We start from the raw sequence: 24459 nt of genomic DNA, 5'->3' as shown, positions 1-24459 counted from the left end.
ACAACATTGGTTGCCCTAACTGCATAGGATATGCTTAGTCACACATAGGCAGGACAATATGTCAAGATATATTTGGCCATTCTCTGGGAATCCCCGGTATAGACTTGGCCACTATTTAATAAAGCTTGCTTCATATTTGGCTAAAAATGTATTGATCTGTGTTTCAGCCACCCGTCCACTTTTATCTTAAGTTGCTCTGGTATTGAAGATGTCATGCCCTACTATTAAGCTTGGATCTAAAGACTTTTTAGCATTTATCGTAATGAAAAACCTATGGTAATCCCTTTAATTGTTTAGAAATTCATATTTTGTCATTATAATGAATGAGTGTGCGCAGTATTTTGTTTACTTAAAGATCAAGATCTATTGCTGTAACATTTTTCTTTCTCTAGTAAGCATAGTTTTTATTTTAATGTAATGAGAAGCAAAATGGCTTTAGTGCTATCTTTCAACTTAAATTTCCCATAATTGTATAGGAATAAAGATTGGTATGGGGGCTACAGCTCGTACTGGCAAAGATATGGTGAGATTATCAGTTGTGTCCACAGAACCTGAATAGGGTCAGAACAAGGCTGTGTCGTTTTTCATATAATATACAGAGGTAATACTATTCAGAGATAATAAGTTATTTCAATGCTTGTATTTGTTCATATATGTGAGTCTAAAACTTCTTAAGTTGTATAATTAGTAGAATAGTATAATTTCTAGATTTTCATCTTTTATGTTCAACACTATATTAATTGATTATAGCATGTGGGAAAAGTGTCTATTTTTATTTAAAATGCTCAAAATATTTTGTAATTGTTATAAAGAATATTGAATAACATTTTTTAAGTATGTGTATTTCTTTACATGCATGACCTTCCTATCTGTTCATTTTTAAACTATTTGAACTATCTCGAAGCTTTGGCTAATTCAACTCCCCTCCAGCCTAATCTTTTGTAGTCCATTTTTTTCTTAGTTTTCTGATGATTCTGCTGCCATTAAACATCTGGAAGATTTCCTGAAAATAAAATCTTAAGAGCTATGGTTTAAAGTAATGGAAATTTTCTTTGAGTATGATACCTCATCCCTATTAAATCCCTTAAAATCCATTTGCAGGTTTTTTTTTGTCAACTGTGTTTTGCCTGAAAGGAAGAAAGTAATTACTATGAACAGGATTAGATTAGTTTTGGAAATGTTTTCATGGAACCCCTGTAAGCATTTGAGTTGACTTTGAAACTAAAGCTAAAATAAATGAGCTTTATTTTCATTCTCAATTTTGTAGCTCTCTTGCTCCCAGATAATTTTGACACAGTGACTGTTGTTGCTTACAAGAATATTGGATTTCACTGGGCACCAGATTATAACATTTTTTTCTGAACCATGTTACTTTCATAGATGATTTGCACTACTGTAAAATCATTAAGAGTAGTCATTAAATATGTCAGTCTTTTGCAGAGGATCAATAATTCTAAAATAAAAAGCATAGTTTTTTTTTCCATTTAATTTCAGTCATGTTTTCTTTTAGGCTTTTTGTTTTTTGTTTTTAATATGCTACAGTAGCTTGTTGTATAATGAGATGGAACGGTGTGTAATGAGCTACTGTTTACTGTTATTCCTGGCAATGAACCATATAAAGACAAGGCCTGTTAATACAAGTGGATACAGGAGATATGTCTTCACCTCCAGGCAGGGTATATTTGAGCAGAGGAAGGAAAATAGTTTGCCTTCTGCTTAGTCTCCCAGTAGATTAGTGTGGCTCCATCCTTGCTTTCAAGAAAGCTAGATATGCTATGCCTGCTGATTCTCCTTCCTGCATGTTCACTGATGTTTTGCAAACCCAACACCTTAAAATCACAAGGCAGAAAATATTTACTTTTTTATGTTAAGTAAAAAAAAAAATAGTACAATCAGACTTAAAACAGCTTAGCCCAATCTACCATGAACTGAGCTTACTCTACCTTAGAGTTGCTTAGGATTTTTAGTTAAACAGCTTATGGTCGTAGCTAACCAACCCGTGGCTTTCACTTTGCCTTTTTCAGACATACATTTTGTCTTTGATTTGAGCTTTGTGGAATATGAATATTTTTAAAAATCTATTAGAAACCATGTCAAATGACTAGATCTCAAAAAGGATAAATGTATTCAATTTATTTTATCCATCAATAACTGACTGTGTACTAATTACTCTACAGAAATAAATGGGTCTTTGTTTAATTTAAATATATCACAGAAGGCATCAAAAAAGCTATGGAAAAACGAGCTACCATTAATTTAGATGGAAAGGAAGTTGTGCATGCAACATAGGAATCAGTTCCATTTAAAATAATAAAATCCTCAGGAAAACCTATAATTCTGACATTTAATCATTTATAAAGTACTATGTTATATATTGGGGATCTCATAAAATAGCTACAAAACAGGGTGATTATTGTTATTATTTTGGCCAGATAGAAAAGTAAATGTGAGAAAACACGATCTTTTAGTCACAAATTTCTGATATTTATAAATATTGTACCATTTTAACTATAGATATACTTTCAGAGAAGGAAAGCACAGCTGGGGAGATAGAATTGTTTGTAAAATGCTCACCACACAAGCACAAAGAACGGAGTTCAAAATCCTAGATCCGTCTAATGAACCTGTGCTGTCAGGCACACAACTATAATTCCAATGCAATGGGAACAGTCAAAAGAAGATTTTGCTTCTTCCCCTCTCCCAGCCCCTAGGACTTTCAGGTGTTCTGTTAAGTTGCTTTTATAACACGTCTCAAACTTCTTTCTGAAGGCGCTTAGTGTTATGAACTTTCCTACTTTCCTCTTAGCATAGCTTTCATTGTGTCCCATAAATTGGGATAAGTTTTGCTTTCATTTTCATTGAATTTTAGGAAGTCCCTAATTTCTTTATTTCTTCCCTTACCAGTTGTGGTTGAGTAGAGAGTTGTTTAGTTTCTATGAGTGTATAGGCTTTTTATTATCTCTGCTGTTGTTGAGGTCTAATTTTAAACCATGGTGGCCTGTTAGAATACAAAAGATTATTTCAATCTTCTTATATCTGTTGAGGCATGCTTTGTGCCTAATGACACTGTCAATTTTGGAGAAGATTCCATGGGATGCTGAGAAAAAGATATACTCTTTTGTGTTTGGGTGAAAAGTTCTGTACACATCTTTTATGTCCATTTGATTTAGGGCTTTTGTAAGTGTCATTATTTCTCTATTTGGCTTCTGTCCCTTGGTGAGAGTTGAGGTGTTAAAGTCTCCCACTATTAAAGTGTTGGGATCAATGTGTGATTTAAGCTTTAATAATGTTTCATTGACAAATTCAGATGCCTTTGTATTTGGGGCATAGACGTTCAGGACTGTGATGTCCTCATGGTGAATTTTTCCTATGATGAGATTGAAATGTCCCTTCCCATCTCTTTTGAGAGCCACTGAAAGACTCTTCCCAGAAGGATATTGATTATTTTGTTAATAATAATAACAATAATAATAATAATAATAAATTAAATTAAATTAAATGCTAAAAAACAAGGAAGATTCTGAGTACTTGCTGGCCAGTCAGTCTTGCCTAATCAAGCTTTGGGTTTACTGAGAGACCTAGTCCCAAACAGTAAGATGAAGGACCTCAAGGAGGATGCCTAGTATCAGGACACCGAATATCAACTTATGGCCTCCACATGAATGTAGGAACACTCTGACACACACACACACACACAGAAAGAGAGAGAGAGAGAGAGAGAGAGAGAGAGAGATGTGGTATTCAGCTTGTACTATAAGAAGTATTTAGAACATTGTCTCAACTAGAGGCTGATATTTTCTAAGATGCACTATAAATACATGTGAATTTATGTTGATATTATTCACTTATAAGTGAGTATTTACCATGTGTGTTTTTCTGCTTATGGGAAACCTCACTTAGGATGATCTTTTCTAGTTCCCACCATTTGCCTGCAAATTTTATGATTTCCTTGTTTTTTTTTTTAATTGCTGAGTAATCCATTGTGTAAATATACTACATTTCTGTATCCATTCCTCCTTTGAAGGACATCTAGGTTGTTTCCAGACTCCAACTATTAAAAATAAAGCTGCTATGAACATAGTTGAGCAAATGTCCTTATTGAATAGTGGGACATCTTTTGGGTATATGTCCAGGAGTAGTACAACTGTATCTTGAGGTAGTACTGTTCTTAATTTTCTGAGAAAGAGCCAGATTGATTTCCAAAGTGGTTGTAAAAGGTTACATTCCCACCAGCAATAGAGGAGGATTCCTCTTTCTCCATAATCTCTCCAACATGCTTCATCCCTTCATCTTTTGATCTTAGCCATTCTGATGGGTGTGAGGTGGAATCTCAGTGGAAGAGTGCCCAGTCCATTGTGGGTGGTGCTATCTGTGAACTTATGTTCCAGAATTCTATAAAAAGCATGTTGAGTGAGCCATGAAATCCAGCCTTTATGCATCCTCTCTTCATGACTTCTGCATAGATACTGCCTCCAGGTATCAGCTCTATTTGAATTCCTGTCCTGACTTTAAGAATAAAGGGTAAACCAACTAATCTCTTTTCTCTCCAACTTGTTTTATTTTTTTATTTTTTTTGGTTATGGTCACAGGGTTTTGTTGAAGCAGCAGAAATCTTAACTAAAACACAAAACCGACAATCTAATTGAGAAAGTGGTAAGTTCATAAGAACAAGAAAAGGTGTCGTAAAGGAATTCACAAAGCAAGAAACTATGAAAACAAGTTCATTTCCATTAGAGATAATGGATTGTTAATTAACCAGATTTTATATTTTCATATTCTGTTTTTATAAAAACAACTTAATTGCTAAAATATTTTAGATTAATATAAACAAAACATTTTCAAAACATGATGAAATTAAGAGTATATTAGTAAAATAAGCATGGCAACTTATAATTTTCACTGTTTTTCTAAAATTAAAATCTATATAACTATGACTTAGAGCCTTTCTAAGTTTTTTCTTATAAATGTATGATTGATTTCTTATAGAGGCATAATTGTCTATGATGGTTTTAATAATAACTAGAGTCATTTATTTGAATTCTTGGCCACAAGGATGTGGCGTTACTTGAGAATGTTTAGGAAATATAGTTTTACGGGAGTACCTTTGATCTTGTTGGAGAAAATGCCTCAGTGGGATTGGGGTTTGGGGTTTGGGGTTTCAGAAGCCCAGGAAGACCCACTGGCTCTTTTTTTTTTTTCCTTACTGCCTTCAGATATGACTTTAGGACTTGCAACTACCATGCATATCTCTGTGTCACCACACTTTCTGACATGAGGACAATAGACAAAACTTCTAAAGCTGTAAGTTAGGCCCAATTAAATGTGTGTTATGTTTTGTTTTGTTTTGTTTAAATGAGAGTCGCAATGGTCATGGAGTCTTTTCACAGCAACAAAACATTGACTAAGACAATGTTCCTGCCTGATAAACTTAAAGTAACATTCTTGTAATCAGTTACAATATCTAAATATCCACATTGAGGTGAAAACATAACTATGTTGGCTCAACTGCGCTGGCTCAGTTTTATGTAAAATAAAACTGTCACAAAATTTATGTAGACATTTATGGAGTGTCTTGAAAGAGCCATTTGAGGGAATTTAATTATGTGTTGTATAGATTAAATGTTCATTCATCCAATTATCTATTTATGTATTTATTTATTTATTTTTAAGTTTAATTTAACTTATTTATTTATTGCAATTTATTCACGTTTATCCCTGCTTCAGCTCCCTCCCAATCTCACCCTATTTCCCTCTTCTCCCACTATGGCCTTTCCCTAGTCCCCTTATAAAGGAGGACCTTCTCCCCTTCTATCTAGCCTATCAGGTCTCATCAAGACTGGCTGCATCATCTTCTTCTGTGGCCTGGTAAGGTTGCACCACCCACCGGGAGGTGATCAGAAAGCTAGCCATTGACTTCATGTCAGAGACAGCCCTTGCTTCCACTTACTAGGGTACCCACTTGGAAACTGAGCAGCACATGGGCTTCCTCTGACAGGGGGTCTAGGTCCTCTTCATGCAAGGTCCTTTGTTGGCCTATGGGTCTCTACAGGACACCCTGGGCCCAGGTATTTTGGCTCTGTTGTTCTTGTGGACTTCCTGTCCCCTCCAGGTCTTTCTATCTCCTTTTTCTTCCTTAAGGTCTCCATCACTCTGCCCAAAGTTTGATGTCCCACCATTCAGTGAGGAAATTTGTTCAACTATATTCACAGAAGCTTTATTTGTAATAGCCAGAATCTGGAAAGGACCTACGTGTCCCTCAGCGGAGGAATGGATATAGAAAGTGTGGTACATTTGCACAATAGAATACTACTCCACAATTAAAATCATGAAATTTGCAGGCAAATGGTGGGAGCTAGAAAAGATCATCCTGAGTGAGGTATCCCAGAAGCAGAAAGACATATAAGATGTATCCTTACTTATAAGTGGATATTAGCCATATAATATAGGATAAACTTATAAAATCTGTAGTCTTGACAAAGCTAAGAAACAAGGAGAATCCTAGGGAAGATGATGAAACTTCACTCAGAAGGGCAAAGAAGATAGACATTGGAAGTAGGAGAAGACAAGGAACAGGACAGGAGCTTTCCCTAGAGGACCTTTCAAAGACTCTATCTACCAGGGTATTAAAGGATATACAGAGACACATACCCATTTATATAATGTAATAAATAGACATCAGTTAACTATCAATTTCTGGAAAGTGGTGCTTGATATGAAAATACAAAGGAAAAAAAAACAGAACATTTTTTTTTTTTTTTTGCTGCTTTGGAATTTAAAGTTTTGACATGAGAAAGACATGACACAATTACTGAAACATATCAAAAATTTACAAATGTGAAATATAGGTGTGTAGCTGAATTTATGTTAAAACATGCTGAGTTTACAAATAAAATGGAAACAAGTGTACAAAACTGTTATCTATCTGACTCTGGGAAGAAAATCGAGGCAAAATAAGTTGGTCATATCAATATCATAAATTTGTGAATTATTTAAATTAACAATAATTGAATGCATTTACATAATATTCTGTAATTAGAAATTACATGAACAAATTTAAAAGACAAAGAAAAGTTATTTTTTAATTTTGAAAGATGAGATAGTGATGAAGCTAATTTTTCATTATCCTTTCTTTTCTGTATCCAAAATTTAGTCAGATCTGTCCAGAACACTTAGAATAAATTTTATTAGGAAATGCTTTAATAGTTATACTAGGGTATCAGAAAATGATATTTTGACTCTACTGTTCCTTTATTGCATTGTTGTATAATTATCCAAGGAAATGATATTGTATTGACTAGATATAAGGTAAAAGTAGGACTTCTGGTGAATGGGGTGGCTTCAGAGACTAATAATTATAGCATTTGGGAGGTTGATGTTGAAGAATAGTAAATTCAAGACCAGGTTAAGATGTATAGCAAGAAATCATGTTGAGAAAGAAAGAAAGAAAGAAAGAAAGAAAGAAAGAAAGAAAGAAAGAAAGAAAGAAAGAAAGAAAGAAGACTAACAGTCAGATAATATGGAGAGATCTTGAAACACTCATCCCTAATTGGGATATCTCCATCATATCTCTGCTCTCAGAGCTCAGGGAACCCCATAAAGAGGAGGTATAAAGAGTACAAAAGAGTTGATGGAGGATATCAAGTAAACAAAGTCTTCTAAATCAAAATGGTCAATAGAATTCATACACATATGAAATCACAGAGATTGAGGCAGCAGTCATAGGCCCTGCTCAGGTCCTCACCAGATGGGACCCTAAGCTAAAGGAGAAGTGGACATATGACTCCAACCTTTATCAGAAACTATCTCCAGTTGATAACTGTCTTGTGCCTTTTCTTGTGCTCTTTCCCTTGTGTTTATTTGGATTTATTCCAATGTTTTCCTTTTGTTTTGTTTTGCTATATCTACCCTCCCCTCCCTTATCCTGTCCTATCCTATCCTATCCTATCCTATCCTATCCTATCCTATCCTATCCTATCCTATCCTATCCTATCCTATCCTATCCTATCCTATCCTATCCTATCCTATCCTATCCTATCCTATCACATCCTATCCTGTCCTGTCCTATCCTATCCTATCCTATCCTATCCTATCCTATCCTATCCTCAGCACTTAGAAGCCTGTTTGTTTTCTAATGAGTGGCAAAAAGAGGACAGATACAGATAGGAAGGAAGGCACAGAGGAACTGGGAGAAGAAGAGGAAACAGAAAGAGTAATCAGGATATATTATACAAAAAAATCAGTTTCAATGAGAGAGAGTGTGTTTGTGTATTAAATTGTGCTACCTTTGGGTGTGGCTACCTTTGCTACCTTTGTGCTGCCTTTGGGGGTGTGGCATTCACCGGAGTATAATCTACTTGCCAGGAGCCACACATGATCAGAAAACAGAAGCTTCCTCTCTCATTGGCTATCAATTGCCAGAAGCTACTTTGACAGGGCTAAGATTTCATGTCTAATTTCTCCTTCCATTGTAGAAGTTTGTGTGGATCGAGCTTATGGTGCTTACACATGCTGCCACAACTGCTTTGAGTTTGTAATTACAATTTCCCTGCTGTGTCCAGAAAACATGGTTCCCTTTTGTTCTCAACACCTATCACCTCTGGCTGTTATCTTTCTGTCGCCTTATTCTTTCCTCGAGTGATCCCTGAGAACTGAGAGGGTGGACCTGTTACACACCGAGCACAGAGCACTCTATCTAATTTCAGTCAGAGCACCGGTTGTTTTTCCCTTATTTCATAGCAGTCTATTGCAAAAAATAAAATACATAAAAGAGGGTTGAAAGATGCACAAATATGTGAGTATGAAGGATCGGCCATTAGAAGTAACTTTAAAACTTTGTCCATTTAGCTGAATAACAGTGGTAAGTTCTGCTCAAGGGCCTGCCTGTAACCTATCAAGGCAGTGAAGGTACAGTCACTATATTTTAAATAAAGTACATATGTATAATAACTAAACTTTCTTGATGTGTTAAAATTTTGGCATTTTTTTCTTCTATGTATCATCCATTTTTTTTTATTTACTACTCTAAAGATTTATACTCTCTCATTCTGCATTTTATAGACTTTTTAAATGCACGGTTTGATCAATATTTTCAAAATCTGAATTAAATGTAATTTTAAAAATAGAGATATAAATTTTATATATTAAGTACTATAAAAATAAGTTATTAAATATTTTGATTATTATCAGCATTTTTAATTGAAGAAAACGAGATTTTTCTTATGATTTTTACATTTGTTAGTAAGGTTCCTACATCTTTGCAAATCCTGCATAAATATGGGTTTGTAACTGTATAATGTCTATCACATACATTTTATTTTGAAAAATAATAATGAGGCAACATTTGTTATCTTTGCTTTGTCATTGTGAATACTCTGTAGAAAAAAAGATGTACATTTCAGGAGATCAAATAATACCTTTTTTATTTTGAGATAATTATTATATCACATGATGACTTGAAACTCTTTGCCTGGTGAAGGTGCTGGGTAATGTTACTACAAAGCTTAAAAATTGCCCCCTTCCACTTGCAGTATGTGAGTGTGTGTGTGTGTGTGTGTGTGTGTGTGTGTGTGTGCGTCTGTGTGCACGCTCATGTGGAGGCTGTAGGTTGATATTAGGTGTCCTGATAGTACGTAGAGGTCATAGGTTGATGTTAAGTGTCCTGATATTACATGTATTCCTCGAGAGCTCTTATCATCATATACAAGTGCATTTTTTGTTTGTTTTTGATTTTTGTTTTTATACTTATGTAGCCTTGAGTGTCCAGGACTCACTTTGTAGACGAGAGTGGTCTGAAACGCATCACAACCCACCTGCCTCCCCCCTACAGTCCTTATGTCCCCACTTTCACAGGATTTCCCAAGGTGTGTCTAATATTTGGCTACCGTTCACTGCATTTCCTTCCATCAGTTGCCAGGTGAAACCACTTCAGTGATTACATAAGGCTGTTGTCTTAGAGTATAGCAGAATATCATTATCAATGTTAGGGGTAGGGTGCTTCTCATGGCATATGTCTCAACATGGACCAGTCATTGGTTGGTGACTCTCTCAATTTCTGTGCCATCTTTACCCCAGAACATGTTGTAGGCAGGACAAATTGTTGCAGGTCAAAGGTTTTGTGGCTAGGTTGGTGTACCAATCTCTCCATTGGAAGTCTTGCCTAACCACAATGGCGTATTACTCAGCTGTTAAAACCAATGACATCATGAAATTTTCCTGGCAAGTGGATGGAACCATAAAAGATCATTTTTGAGTGAGGTAACTCAGACCCAGAAATACCAACATGATATGTACCTACTTATAAATAGGTATTAGCCTTAAAGTAAAAGGTAACCATGCTACATTCCCACAGATCCAAAGAAGCTAACAAGGAGGGCTCAAGGAGGAACCCATGAATCTCACAAAGAAGGGGAAATGGAATAGACATCTTGGATAGAGGAGGAAGTGTTCTGGACAGTGGTTAGGGAAAGGATGGGAACAGGAGGGATCTAGTTGAGGGAGATTAGACGTAGAAAGTACCGGGAGAGACAACTGGAATGGGGAGGTATATCTCAGGAATGAGGTAGACACCTAGTAAAATGAAAATTTCTAGGAATTTATGAAGATGACCCCATCTAAAACTCCTAGCAAGGGGGGATATGGAGCCTGAACCTGCCATCGCTTGTAACTAAGCAAGACTTCCAATGGAGAGATTGGTACACCAACCTAGCCACAAAACCTTTGACCTGCAACAATTTGTCCTGCCTACAACATGTTCTGGGGTAAAGATGGCACAGAAATTGAGAGAGTCACCAACCAATGACTGGTCCATGTTGAGACATATGCCATGAGAAGCACCCTACCCCTGACATTGATAATGATATTCTGCTATACTCTAAGACAACAGCCTTATGTAATCACTGGAGTGGTTTCACCCGGCAACTGATGGAAGGAAATGCAGTGAACGGTAGCCAAATATTAGACACACCTTGGGAAATCCTGTGAAAGTGGGGACATAAGGACTGTAGGATTCAGAGGAGTCAAGCACACTACAAGAAAACCCACAGAATCAACTAGCCTGGGTCCATAGTGGCTCACTGAGACACAATAGCTAACCAGGGATCCTGCATGGGACTGACCACAGCCCACTGCACATTGTATAATTTGGTATTCATGTGGGACTCCTAGTAGTAGGAATAGGGGCTGTCTTTGACTCTGTCGCCTGTCTTTTGGACCCTTTCCTCCTACTGGGTTGCCACTCCCAGCTTTAATAAAAGATGAGCCTATTTTTACTGCAGCTTGATATGAAAGGGCTGGCAGATATCCATAAAAAGCCTGCCATTGTCTGAAGAAAAATGGAGGAGGAGGACATGGTGGGGATGGGGGGATGAAGAAGGGTTGGGAGAAGAGGAAGGAAGGGAAACTACAATCAGGGTGATAAATAAATAAATGTAAACGATAAATAGATGGATAGATAGATAGAAATATTTTTGGTTGTAGTCTTATTGTTTAATTTCCTGAAGGTTTCTCCTTCAAACCAATCTCCTGTTTCCAGCCCATGTTACAATTTCTACTTTGTAAGATTTACAGCACTTTCAATTGTTTTATTATCTGTGTCTTAAGTAGGCTATGATTATATAAAAGCATAGAAACTGTGGCAACTCGATTTTTCATGCATTGCACCTAAAATTTACTTGACACATAGGTATTTCTAGAACTGAGTCAAGCAAAATATTGCTACCACTGAGTATTGCATTTAATCCTCACAGTCAGTACTTCCTATCTAAGAGTAAAAATAAGCAAACAATAGAGCAAAATCAAGGAAAGCAATGTATTTTATGAATTTTTGAACATACAACATTTGCTTTATTGTGTTACTGTTTTTCACAGTGCCTATTGGAATAAAACCAATGATTTATAAGTATTTGTTGAGTGGTAAAAGATTTACCAACTGACAATATAACTAAATACTTTGTCAGTCTGTTATAGAAAAGACCAATCAGACCAAACATTGTCTATGTATCAAATTTCTCTGTCACTGTTGATTCTTATCTAACACAGAATGCTTCATCCAGATCCTCTCACAGATTTTTTTTTGCTGAGATGTTTTGAATTTTAAAATATCATGTATGGGAAAGACCCTAGCTCTGTCTGTGCTACACAGAAAAGACTTCCATTTTATAGAGTATTGGATGTTCTGTCTGGTTTTGTGAAGGAGAAAAGTAAGGATAAAAAAGGGAAGATTCCATTCCTAACCCAAACAAGGAAAACACTAGAAACACTGAAAGCCTGCGTTAGGATAAGTGGAAACAAGGGAGACACAGAGAAACAAGGTGTGCCCAGGTGAGATGTAGAGAATAATCCTTGGGAAGAAGTAGCCTAGAGTGGCCACTAATTTTTTCCAGACCATATCAGAAGATCCAGACCTCCTCAAGAGCAATGGATCCTGTCTTTTCTTAGGAGTGCATGCCATAAGGTTTGCAAGCTGGGGAAAGAAAGATGGGTTGTAGAGATGTGATGAGCAGCCAGAAGCACTATGAACTGAATGATTCCACATCTAGGGGAGGGAAGTGCTGGTCTCAAAGGTTTTGGCAAAAGTGGCTTACTGGAACTGAAGCTGAAAATTCACGTGTTTTTGCTTTGTTTTATAGCTTTAAGAACATATGGATGACACTATCCCAGCCACTGCCTAAGTGAGTGATAACAGGACAATATAAGAGGTGCCGGAGTCTTCCAGACAGAAGCAATGGTTCTCAAATGAGACTTTGGGACATTAGGAAAAATAAAAACAAAACAAACAAGCACAAGGGCTGGTTGGCATCTGGGAGGAGGAGGGGTGAAGAGCCTGCAGAAAGTGTAAATACAAGCGTGGCTGCAGTATCACATCCCTTCAGAGCCTCAGATGCTAAAAGCTCTGCATAGAGACTAAAGCTCCAGACCACCAAAGAAAAGGCTGCAGTTGGCAAATGCACGTGTGTGGGGTGGGGGAGTCTCAGACTAGAAAACTACTACAGAAAGCTAAATCTGACATAGCTACAAACATTAACTTTTGGGATTAAGAAACAAATATAATCATCACAACTGGGAAGAAATGATGACTGCCAGTTTAACAGTTTCTATTTCTCGTTATTTCTTAGTTATATTTGTATGTCTTTACTTTTATGCTCTTATAAAATAATTTATTCACTTTACATCTCAGTCATAGACCCCTGCCTCCTCTCTTCCCAACCCCACCAGCCCTCTCATTTCTGAATTTCCCCCTCCACTATTCCTCAGAATAGGGGAGGCTCCCTACCCATCCACACCAACTCATTTAGTCCTTGCGAACTGAATTAATCCTCTTTGCCTGTGGTCCCAACCCATGTTTTCTCTTTTCTCTCCAGGCCTACTGTCCTCCTGCCCCTGCTCTCCCCAGATCTAATCTTCACCCTTATTTCACTCCTCTGCTTTGTTCCCACTGTTAAACCACTACCTTGGCCTATTCTATTTCCCCTTCTGAGTGACACAATTTCTGTATGCATTCCTCAGTTGTGGGACATCTGGGTTGTTTCCAGATTCTGGCTATTATGAATAAAGCTGCTATGAACATAGTTGAGCAAATGTCCTTGCTGTATACTTGAGCATCTTTTGGATATATGCCTGGGAGTGGTATAGCTGGATCTTGATGTAGCACTATTCCTAATTGTCCGAAAAAGCCTCAGATTGAAATTTCTACCAGACTTTTAAAGAAGAGTAAACACCAATACTTATCAAACTATTCCACAGAATATAAACAGAAGAAACTTTGCCTAACTCATTCTATGAGGCCATAGTCACCCTGATGCTTAAACCACACAAACACTCAACAAAGAAGAGAAATATAGACCAATTTCTATCATGAACATTGATACAAAACTTCTCAATAAAATGCTCACAAAGTGAATCCAGGAACACATTAAATACAGCATCCTCTATGATGAAATAGTCTTCATCTCAGAGATGCAATCATGGTTCAACATATGAAAAATCTATCAATGTAATCAAACTTATAAACAAACTGAAAGAAAAAAATCACATGATCATCTCATTAGATGCAGAAAAAAATCCTTTGACAAAACCCCTTAATGATAAAAGTCTTGAAGAGATCAGGGATATAAGGCCCAAATATAAACATAATAAAAGCTATATACAGCAGGTTCATAGCAACATCTAATTAAATTAAGAGAACCTCACAGCAATCCCACTAAAATCAAGGAGAAGATAAGGTTACCCATTCTCTTCATAGCTCTTCAATATAGTACCAGAATTTCTAGCTACAGCAAAAAGATAACTAAAGGAGATCAAAGGAATTCAAATCATAATGCAAGTAGTTAACTTATGGCAATTCACAGAGGATATGATACTACACGTAGGTGACCCCAAAAATTACATCATAGAACTACTACAGTTGATAAACACTTCCAGGAAAGGTGCTGCATACAAGATTGATTAAAAAACAAAAACAAAACAACAAAAATATGTAGCCCTTCTGTATAGAAACAACAAACAAATGGGCTGAGAAAGAAATTAAGGAAACCAAACCCTTTGCAAAAGCCATCAATAATATAAAGTATCTTGATATAACTCTAATCAAGCAAGTTAAAGACCTGTATGACAAGAAATTCAAGCCGTTGAAGAAAAAAAACCCAAAGAAACAAAAATAATAAAACTGAAAACTATCAGACAATGGAAAGTTCTCCCATGCTCATGGATTAACATAGGAAAAATGGCCATCTTACTACAAGCAATGTATAAATTCAATGCAATCCCCATCAAATTACCAACAAAACTTTTTATAGACCTTAACCAAACAATTTTGAAAAACAACAACAACAACAAAAACCCAGAATAGGTAAAACAATCTTATATAAAAATAGAACTTCCCACTGATCTCAAGCTATACTGCAGAACAAGAGTAATAAAAACTGTGGTATTGGCATAGAAATAGACTCTTAGATCAATGGAATTGAATGGAAGACCCAGAAATTAACCCACATACTTATGGGCACCTGATTTTTGACAAATGGACAAAAAGGAATGATGCAATAGAAAAAAGAGAGCATCTTCAACAAATGGTGCTGGTTCAACTGATTGTCTACATGTAGAAAAATGCAAATAGCTCCATATTTATCACCCTGCACAAAACTCAAGCCCAAGTGGATCAAATCCCTTAATATAAAACCAGGCACACGGAATCTGCTAGTAGAGAAAGTAGGGAGGAGCCTTTAATGCCTTGGCACAGGAGGCAATCTCCTGAAGGAACACCAACATCTTAGGCTCTAAGATCTACAATTAATAATTGGGACCTCTTGAAACTGAAAAGCTTCTGTAGGGCAACAATCATTGTCAATAGAATGAAATGGCAGTCTACTGATTGGGAAATTTTGCACTTTTTAAATTTAAAATTTAGTTTTATTTACAATTTATTCAATATATATCCTGATTGAATCCCCTTCTTCAACTCCCCCAATCTGACCCTCCCTCTCTCTTTCCCCTGTCCCTTTCCCTTAGTCCACTGAAAAGTGCAGTTCAACTCTATTGCCATCTGCCCATAGCATGTTAAGACTCATCAGGACTGCTGGATCCTCTTCTTCTGTGGCCTGGCAAGGCTGCATCATCAGAGGCAAGTGATAAAAGAGCAGTCAACTGAGTTCATGATAGAGGCAGCCCTGCACCCCCTACTCAGAGATCCACATGGAAACTGAGCTGCAGGAGGCCTTGGTCCTCTTCACGCAAGGTCCTCTGTTGGTGCATCAGTCTGTGCAGGAGCTCCTGGGCTCAGGTCTTTCAGCTTTGTTGGTCTCCTTGTGGGGCTCCCGTCCCCTCCAAGTCTTTCTCAAAGCCAAACTTTGGGCAGAGCACAGGGAGTCTTATGGAGGAAGAGAGGGGTAGGAATTTTACACTTTTTATTCTAATTGTTTGGTTGTTCTGTTTAAGCTCAAATCATCCATAAATAGGGCATTATTATACTATGTTTGCTCATATCTACACCATAATATTTTTATATTATATCTTATACCACTAACCCATGTAACTTCATACTCTTTCAAACATTATTCTCTTATTCTATTTCCCATTTTTTTAATTTTTTTACTAGTTAGTTATTAACATCTTCAGTTACAGCAACTATCATACCATAATAGTAGAGTACCATATATAGTACCATAATAGTTCTGTTTCTAATCAACTAGAGGGATATGAATTAAGTCATAAGTTTTTTTTTTTTTTTACTTTATGATATCAGCAGGATTGTCATTCGAAAGCATTGTTTTTCTTATTTTAAGCTGCTGTTCTACTAAATATTAATGTGTGTTAAACATCTTAGCACAAACCAACCAGGAAAAATTGTACATATATGACCATAAATATGTGCATGAATATACAAAATACTGTTTATATTTAAAATATATAAAGGACCTTGACTTTGACTTGTAAGGCTATTTTTGTAATACAAAGCTTTACAAACGTTATTGTTGAAAGTTCTTGAAAGGTAGAAAATTATGAGACAGTGGTGTTTCTTAACAGTGACATGTTCTTGATTTTTCCAAGTACATAATTTTTCTTTTAAATTTAACTTAATCAATCATCAATAATTTCTGAAGCCTGCTCATTGATTTACTTATACCAGTATGATTAATTATAAAATTACAGAGCAAGACTGACAGCAATGTGCACAGGTAGTATTTGACTATAAATCCATTTTTTCATAATTAAAACACATTGCTTCAATGTCATTTAAGGACATTTTATGCTAAAGACATGCATCAAAAATATTACCACTAAGCAGTATAGTACTGAAACAAAACAAGTGCAGAGTCATTGGCAGTTTTTTTTTTCTTTTATCAGTCTTCTTGAAGTGAGCATGTGCTGTGTTCCTCCAACATCATCTTTTATCTATAACTCAGTATTTTCAATAAACCCCTCAAATATTTACTTCAAGAAAGTGAACTTGTAAAGACACTGATGCCTGGGTGAGAAGACTGGGAGTTTTCTACATGTTTGTATTTTATTTTATATTGTTTTAGAACTCCCACTGACACTTCATTTTGGGTACAATCTATGACTTTCTATGTTTCCAATTCTTGCCTTTGATATCTTAATTTTATGTTCTGCTTCTGAGAACGAAGTCTTAGTTTTGCATGCTTTTTTCTTTTCTTCTCCTTTCTTTCTTTTTGTAGTAACAGGCTGAGTTAATGAACAGATTCAACAGCTTACAAGTCAAGATCTTATGGCCCATACTTTTTCTAAAAATAGTCTCTTTAAAATATGCTTTCTTAGTTGTATTCCTCTACTTTTCTCTTTTATTCTCAGAACAAAGGTCATTCTTACCCACCTCTGCTTCAAATACCACCCCATGGTAATTCCTCAAATACTATGTCAAACCCCAGTGTTTAAAAATATTCTTTCTTCCCTGGATTCTTCAACTGCTTTGTATCTGAAAGTCTGCAGATAATTGGCATATGGATAGACCTAATGTGAACTCGCGTAGTATTCACATAGTATATGGTAAGTTTTCAGTTCTTACTGCTGTCATTTATTCTGTCAAACCCGGGAAGCCCATGTTGATAAGTCCACCATTTTGTCTTCATTCAGTATCAGAATAAAACCCCACTTGTCCCATGACACTTTGTTCTTTTGTAATTCACCTAGAATAGCTCTCAACTTCCGTAAAGTTCTTAGAAGATGAATCAAATGAGAAACAGAAAGAGGAAACTCTTCTTACAGATCACACATGCTTTTATTGTTTTCAAATCATTTTCATACAAACAAAAAATGTTGTCTCTTGCTGGCCTTGGCCTCCTCTGTTTTGAAGGGAAACAGTGAGAGTAGATCTGGGGAAATGGGGAGGTAGTGGAGTGGAAGGACTGGAGGGAGGGGAAGCAGTCATCAGGATGTATTATACAAAGAATCTATTTTCAATAAACAACAACAAAAACCTCATTCTTTTAGAGTTTAAAACACACCAAGCCTCATTTTCTGAATTTACTTGTTCCCACATTCTTTTATGTGCACTACAATGGTCATACTTGACATGTGATTAATGAAAAATACTGTAATTTTAGAGTATTGAAATAGAAAATACTTATTTAGGCTTCCACCTCATCATGGAACTATACAAAACAGAGGTTTCACACTTACAGACAATTATGTGCATGATGGAGTGGTAGGAAGTGGTAGGGAAATAAAGGTCTCCATCTTGCAAGAGGTTTAAAGAAGGTACAGAGCAAAAGCTGGCACACGTAAACGTGTATCATAGTATTGGCATTCAGAGTCCTTTGAATATATTGTCTTACCAAGATATAACTAGATTACATTTGGAAATCTTGAAGAAGCTTCCATGATAATGTCCACAGAAGCATTAATCATTTAAATTAACACTAGCATTTTAATGCCTCTGCCCACCCACAATCCAACCTCCCTGACATTTTTTTTTAATTAATGACTGCTATTAGGAGTATGGTGATTCAGTATCAAAACAGAGTTTTAATTTGCATTCTCTGATGGCTACAGTATTAAGTATTGTTAAATTTCTTTGTTGGCTTTTTGGGATTCTACTCAGAGATGTCTATTCATTTGCCTTGTCTATGCATTGGTTAGATTATGTGGTGTTTTGGTAATTAATGTTGAGTTCTTTATATACTCTAGATATTGGTTCTCCATCAGAGTTATAGATGATAACATTTTTCTCTCATTGTATAATCTGCATTTTCAGCTACTTAATACATTTACTGGCTATGGAAAAGTTTTTCTAATATCAGACACTTCCGTTTGCCAGTTCCTGGAATCCTTATCTAGCTATCACAATCCCATTAAGAAAGTCTGCATCTATACTTACGTGAATCATGTTTTGTTTTGCTGTTTCCCTAGTTGTTTCAGAGTCTCCAGTTATACAAAGATGGTTGATTTATTTTCAGCTGAGCACTGTACAAGGTAAGAGACACAGATCGCACTTTGTTCCTCTGTGTCTTCATACTCTGCTATTACCATTTTTAAATGTATTTTAAAATGCTTTGTCTTTAGCGGCTGTAGCAGTTTAGGCTCATGTTTGGTTTTAGGTCCTATTTCTTTAGCACATATGTCTGTTTTTGTATACTACTAAGATATTTGTTATGCTTCAACATAAAAAGTAGTCGTTGAATTTTTTTCAACTTAAGAATATCATTTGTAACCTAGTCTGCTTTCTTTTACCATGATAAACACCTTGCCCAAAAGGAACTTGGGAGTGCAAAAAGTTTATTTTGATTATAAGTCACAATCAGCACTGAGGAAAGTTAAGACAGGAACTCAAGCAAGAGCCTGATGTTAGCCATAGGGTACAGGATAACCATGCTACAATCCACAGATTCAAAGAAGCTAAGTTACAAGGAGGGGCCATAGGAGGATGCTTGAATCTCACTCAGAAATGGAAATAAAATAGGCATTGGAGGTAGAATGAGGGAGGAAACTGGGTAGGGGAGGGGTGTAGGGGTGGAAATTAGAAATAAGGAGAACAAGGACAAGGGGCCAGATAAAAGAATGGAAATTGGAGGTAGGGGGCATATCTGCCTTTTTCCAGACACCTAGTTTATGGGGAGCCCCAGATAGCATTTGGGGGTCACCTTACCTGAGACCCTTAGCAAGAGAGAATATGGGGCCTAAAGTAGCTACCTCCTGTAGCCAGGCAGTAGTTCCAGTCCTGCCCACTCACAAATCCATCAAGCCAAAATTTGTTATGCCTACAAGATGTGCAGGGACAAAGACAGAGCAAATACTGAGGGAATGGCCAACTAAAGACTGGCCCTACTTGAGACCCATCCCATGGGAGAGAACCAATCCCTGCCACTATTAATGTTACTCTGCTATGCTTGTAGACAGGAGCCTAGCATAACTACTCTGTGTGCAGAAGATGATGAAAACGGATGCAGAGACTCACAGTCAAAATATAGACAGAGTTTGGTGAATCCTGTTGGGCATGTTTTGGGAACAATGGAGGAAACTGGAGGGGTAAAAACTCCACAGGAAGACCTACAGAGTCAACTGGCCTCGACCCACTGAGGCTCACTAAGAATGAACTACGAACCAAAGACCTTGCAGAGAATGGTCCTAGGCTTCCTGCAAATATGGAGCAGATGCACAAATTGGTCTTCATGTGGATTCCCTCAAATTAGAGCGGGAGTCCTCCCTGACTCCGATGCCTCCCTTTTAATCCCATATCCCTCATCAGGCTGTCCTGTCTGCCTTTAGTGGAAGACACCTAGTTCTACAGTGACTTAATGTGACTGGGTGAATTGTACCTATGGAGGACTACACCCTTCTCTCAGGAGAAGGGGACAGGAGAATGGGGGAGGGAAAGTGGTATTGGATGGGTAATGGGAAGAGAGGAGAGGGCTGCAATCAGGTTGTAAAGTGAAAAAATAAATAAGTTTTTAAAAATTAAAAAGAAAATTGGGGAAATGCTGCTTGCTCACTTTTTCCCAATTCATGCTCAATTACGTTGGTCGTGCAGCCCTGTCACACATATGTAGGGGTGGTATAGGCCTTGTGGATCATGCCTCCAGGGGAATTGGCATGGAACTAGAGAGATGGAGCATGTTCAAACCCTGGAAATCTCAAACTTGAGGTTTAAAAATCTCATCCTGAGAGTGGAAAGTATGGGGCGAAACTGTCTCCCTGTTTCTATGCTAGCCTTCAGAAGCATGTGACACACCCAAAGAATCTTACAGGTAGTCAGTCAGGTGAGCTTATAACCTGTTATCTTTCCCCACGCACATAGAACATCTCCAACATGCGAGTTTCAGCCAATGAAAGGCATTCACACCCAAAACTGCTCCCACTGCCCAAGGTTTAGAAGTCCTGTTTCACATGAAGTAAAGCACACCCTCTATTTCACTGAAGGTCATCTGACACTGGCTGTTTATTTTGAGCTCTAACACTGAGCATTGGCTGTAGTCACCCTAATCAGGTCGGGCTTCCACTGCCGTCTAGTGCTGGCAGTCCAAATAAAAGTCCTAACACTTTGCTGTAGAGAACTTTTTTTTTCTCCTGAATCTCCAGCTGAACCAGAAATCTTGTGACTTGGAACACTCCACCCTTCCCTACCCAGTACCCAATGTTCCTGAGGGAATTGGAAGTCAAGACCCTGCACATCATCCTTTTATGCCCTTTGACCTATGATGGTTGGGCCTTCCGGTAGAGAAGTGGACATTTCCATCACAGTTCCCAGCAGGTCGGGCATTTCCAAGGAACAAGTAACTACAGGATGGCACCACCCATAGTGGACTGGGACATCTTTTGTCAATAAGGAATAAATAAGTGTCACCCGAAGACATACTCACAGTCTAATATGATGAAGGAAGTTCTTCAAATTATTTTGCTTTCTCTCAGTACTGTCAAGTTGACAAAATGTTTAGCTGGCTTTCAGTAATAAATCATTTTTATAATATCACTTCTGGCTATTCCTGTACATGGAAGATTTTTTCCATTTCATAGTTCTTTCTCCAGTTTCTTTCATCAGTGTATAAATATTTACTGCAGAGGTCTTTCACTTCCTTAGGTAAATTTATGTTTATACTGTTTTTGTGGCTGTATTAAGTGGGATTTTTTTTTTCTTAATTCAGTCTCATTACAGGTCTACAGAAAAGCTTCTGAGCTTTCATATGTTGATTTGTATCTTGATAAATTCCCAAAAGTGTTTATTAGACCTAAGACTTTTTTACTATATACTTTGGAGCATTTTAAACTCTAGGCTTATGGCTTCTGTATATGCATACTTTGACTTCTTTTCTTTTCTCTCTATCATTTTATTTCTATTAGGTTATTGGTCTGGCTGTTTGTTGCCAGATATCAAGCAGTATGGAAAACTTTTTTAAGGCAAAGTATACCATCAAAAGGACAAAAATGGCAGCATACAGAATAAGAAAAGATTTTTACCAACTTTAAATATGATAGGAAGCTAATGCCCAAAATGTATAAAGAACTCAAGAAACTAGATATCAAGAAAAAAGTAATCCAATTAAATATGAGGTACAGATATAAATAGAGAATTCACAATAAGAGAAAGTCAAACAACTCACAAACACTTAAAGAAATGTTCAATATTCTTAGCCATCAGGAAAATTCAAATAAAAACTACTTTAAGATTCCATCTTACAACTGTCAGAAAAAGTAGACTCAATAACACAGTGGAAATTCATGCTGGCAAGGGTATAGAGCAAGAGGAACACTACTCTGTTTTTGGTGGTAATGAAAAATTGTACAATCGGTACATTCGCTATGGAAATTAATATGCCATTTCCTTAGAAAACTGGGAATTGAAATATGTCAAGACCCAGCTATTCCACTCTTGGGCTTATAACCAAAGAATGTTCCATCCTAGCACAAAGGTACCTGCTCAACAATTTTCATAATGGCTTTATTTGTAAGAACCAGAAACTGGAAATGACCTAGATGTCACTCAACCAAAGAACAAGGACAATGTGGTACATTTACACAATAGAGTATTAATCAGCTGTTAAAAAAAAAAATGAGCTCATGAAATTTGAAGACAAATCAATGGTAATGGAATAAAAAAAAAGATTCAGCTTCCAACTTCTATCAGATAATCTAGGCATAGAATGTTTTTAGTCACTAAGACTAATTGCTGGATAAACTCACCCTTTCTAGTTCTTTCTGAACTCTTGCTGGCTGATATAACTCAGCTGTTCTGGCTCAAAATGGCTCTCCAAGGTGACTGATTAAAATTAGCTTCTCTTGCCTTCTCACTGAATTGCTCTGCTTAGAAAAACTCTCACTGCCAAGAACTTCCTGAACTAAACTGAACTAAATTGTACTGCAGTGACTACATCAACTCTCCCGTAATCCTAAATTATGTGCCCCACTTCTTTACTCTCTCTGCATTGCTCTTTTTTGTTGTCATATTTTGATTTAAACAAGTTATTTATAAAATTCAATTAATTATATTTTGCATATAAACATTTAAATTGAATTCTGTAAGTAGTGTAAGAAATCAAATGGTAAATTACTAATATTTTATTTTTAATATTAAAATGTTTAACCTTTTTTTTTCTTTTTTATTATTATCATTTATTACAGTTTATTCAATTTGTATCCCAGCTGGGCGCCCTTCCCTGGTCTCCTCCCAATCCCACTCTCCGACCCTCTTCTTCCCCATCCCTTCTTCTATTCCACTGATATGGGAGGTCCTCCTCTCCTTCTATTTGACCCTACCTATCAGTCCTCTCTCCTTTGACGGTTCTGTGAGAGGTGGACATATCCTATTTCTGACTCATTCTGTCAGACTTTTCTCTAGTTTATTACTTTGTCTAATCCTCATTAGACATCATTGTTTGGGATTAAAGGTGTGTATTCCAGCTGGAAGGATTAAATGTGTATGTTAAGGGTGTGTCGATATTGCAGCCGGACCACACTGACCTAGGACTTTGGATATGATCCCTTGACAGAGTAGGCTTGTGGATGGATTAAAATTCTTCTACAAAAACCCTCCTTTAAAAAGTATTGCATAAAAAGAATAAAATAATTTTATTTACATGTGTAACGACTATATAAAATCAATTATCATTTAAACATATAAATTTAAAAATAATTTATAAATGTTTTTTAATGCTTTAAAAATAGAAGTAGTTAGTTATTATTAAACAGTCCTTGTTCTGCCGAGCATTTAGCCCAAAAAGGCAGTCAAAGCTCAGGGAACAGAAAGGAAAAGGAGCAGTGCAGAGGGCACTGTCTTCTCCAAAGGACCAGCTGACACCCAGACAGCTGGTATGATGTCTCTCATGAGAAACAGAAATAATGATAGATAAAGCAAGACAGAAAAGAACTATTTGAGGGGAAAAAAAGTGTGTCATTGGACAGAAATGAAGATGACAAATGGATAATGAATGTTGCCGCAGTGTGTTTTATAAAAAAAAAATGATAATAGCATGGATAAAAGTTTGAGTTCATCGTCATAATAATATTTATGATGATACATTATGATAAAATGTCCCAAGTTGTAATGAAAAAATATTTCTTTTTTGTTTGTTTCTTTGTCTTTTTTGTTAGTTTGTTTTGTTTTGTTTTTCAAAACAGTGTGTCTCTGTGTAGCCTTCTCTGTCCTGGACTCACTTTTTAGACCAGGCTAGCCACAAAGTCAAAGTGATCTGCCTACTTCTTTGGCTTCTTTTGAGACAGTTTCCCTGTATAACCCTAACTGTCCTGGAATTTGAACTGTAGGCAAAACTTTCTTCTAACTCCTAAATCAGCACAGCTTGCCTGCAGAGCAGGGGTGTGCCATCATCACTTAGAATATTTCTTTTGGTAAGCACAAGAAGGACATGCCAGGTGTGGACATTCAGTTAATGAGTGACAATAGTAGACTTAACCATTGTGAAGCTTTTTTAAAGTTGTAGAGAGCAGCAAACTTCATGCATAATTTGATGGACCTAGAAAGGGACTAAAGTGCTGGGAGTTCCATCAAAACCAGAAAAT

Source organism: Meriones unguiculatus, chromosome 9 (assembly GCF_030254825.1).
Source record: "Meriones unguiculatus strain TT.TT164.6M chromosome 9, Bangor_MerUng_6.1, whole genome shotgun sequence".
In the NCBI taxonomy this organism is placed as follows: Eukaryota; Metazoa; Chordata; class Mammalia; order Rodentia; family Muridae; genus Meriones; species Meriones unguiculatus.
Note: the sequence above shows the minus strand (reverse complement) of the source record.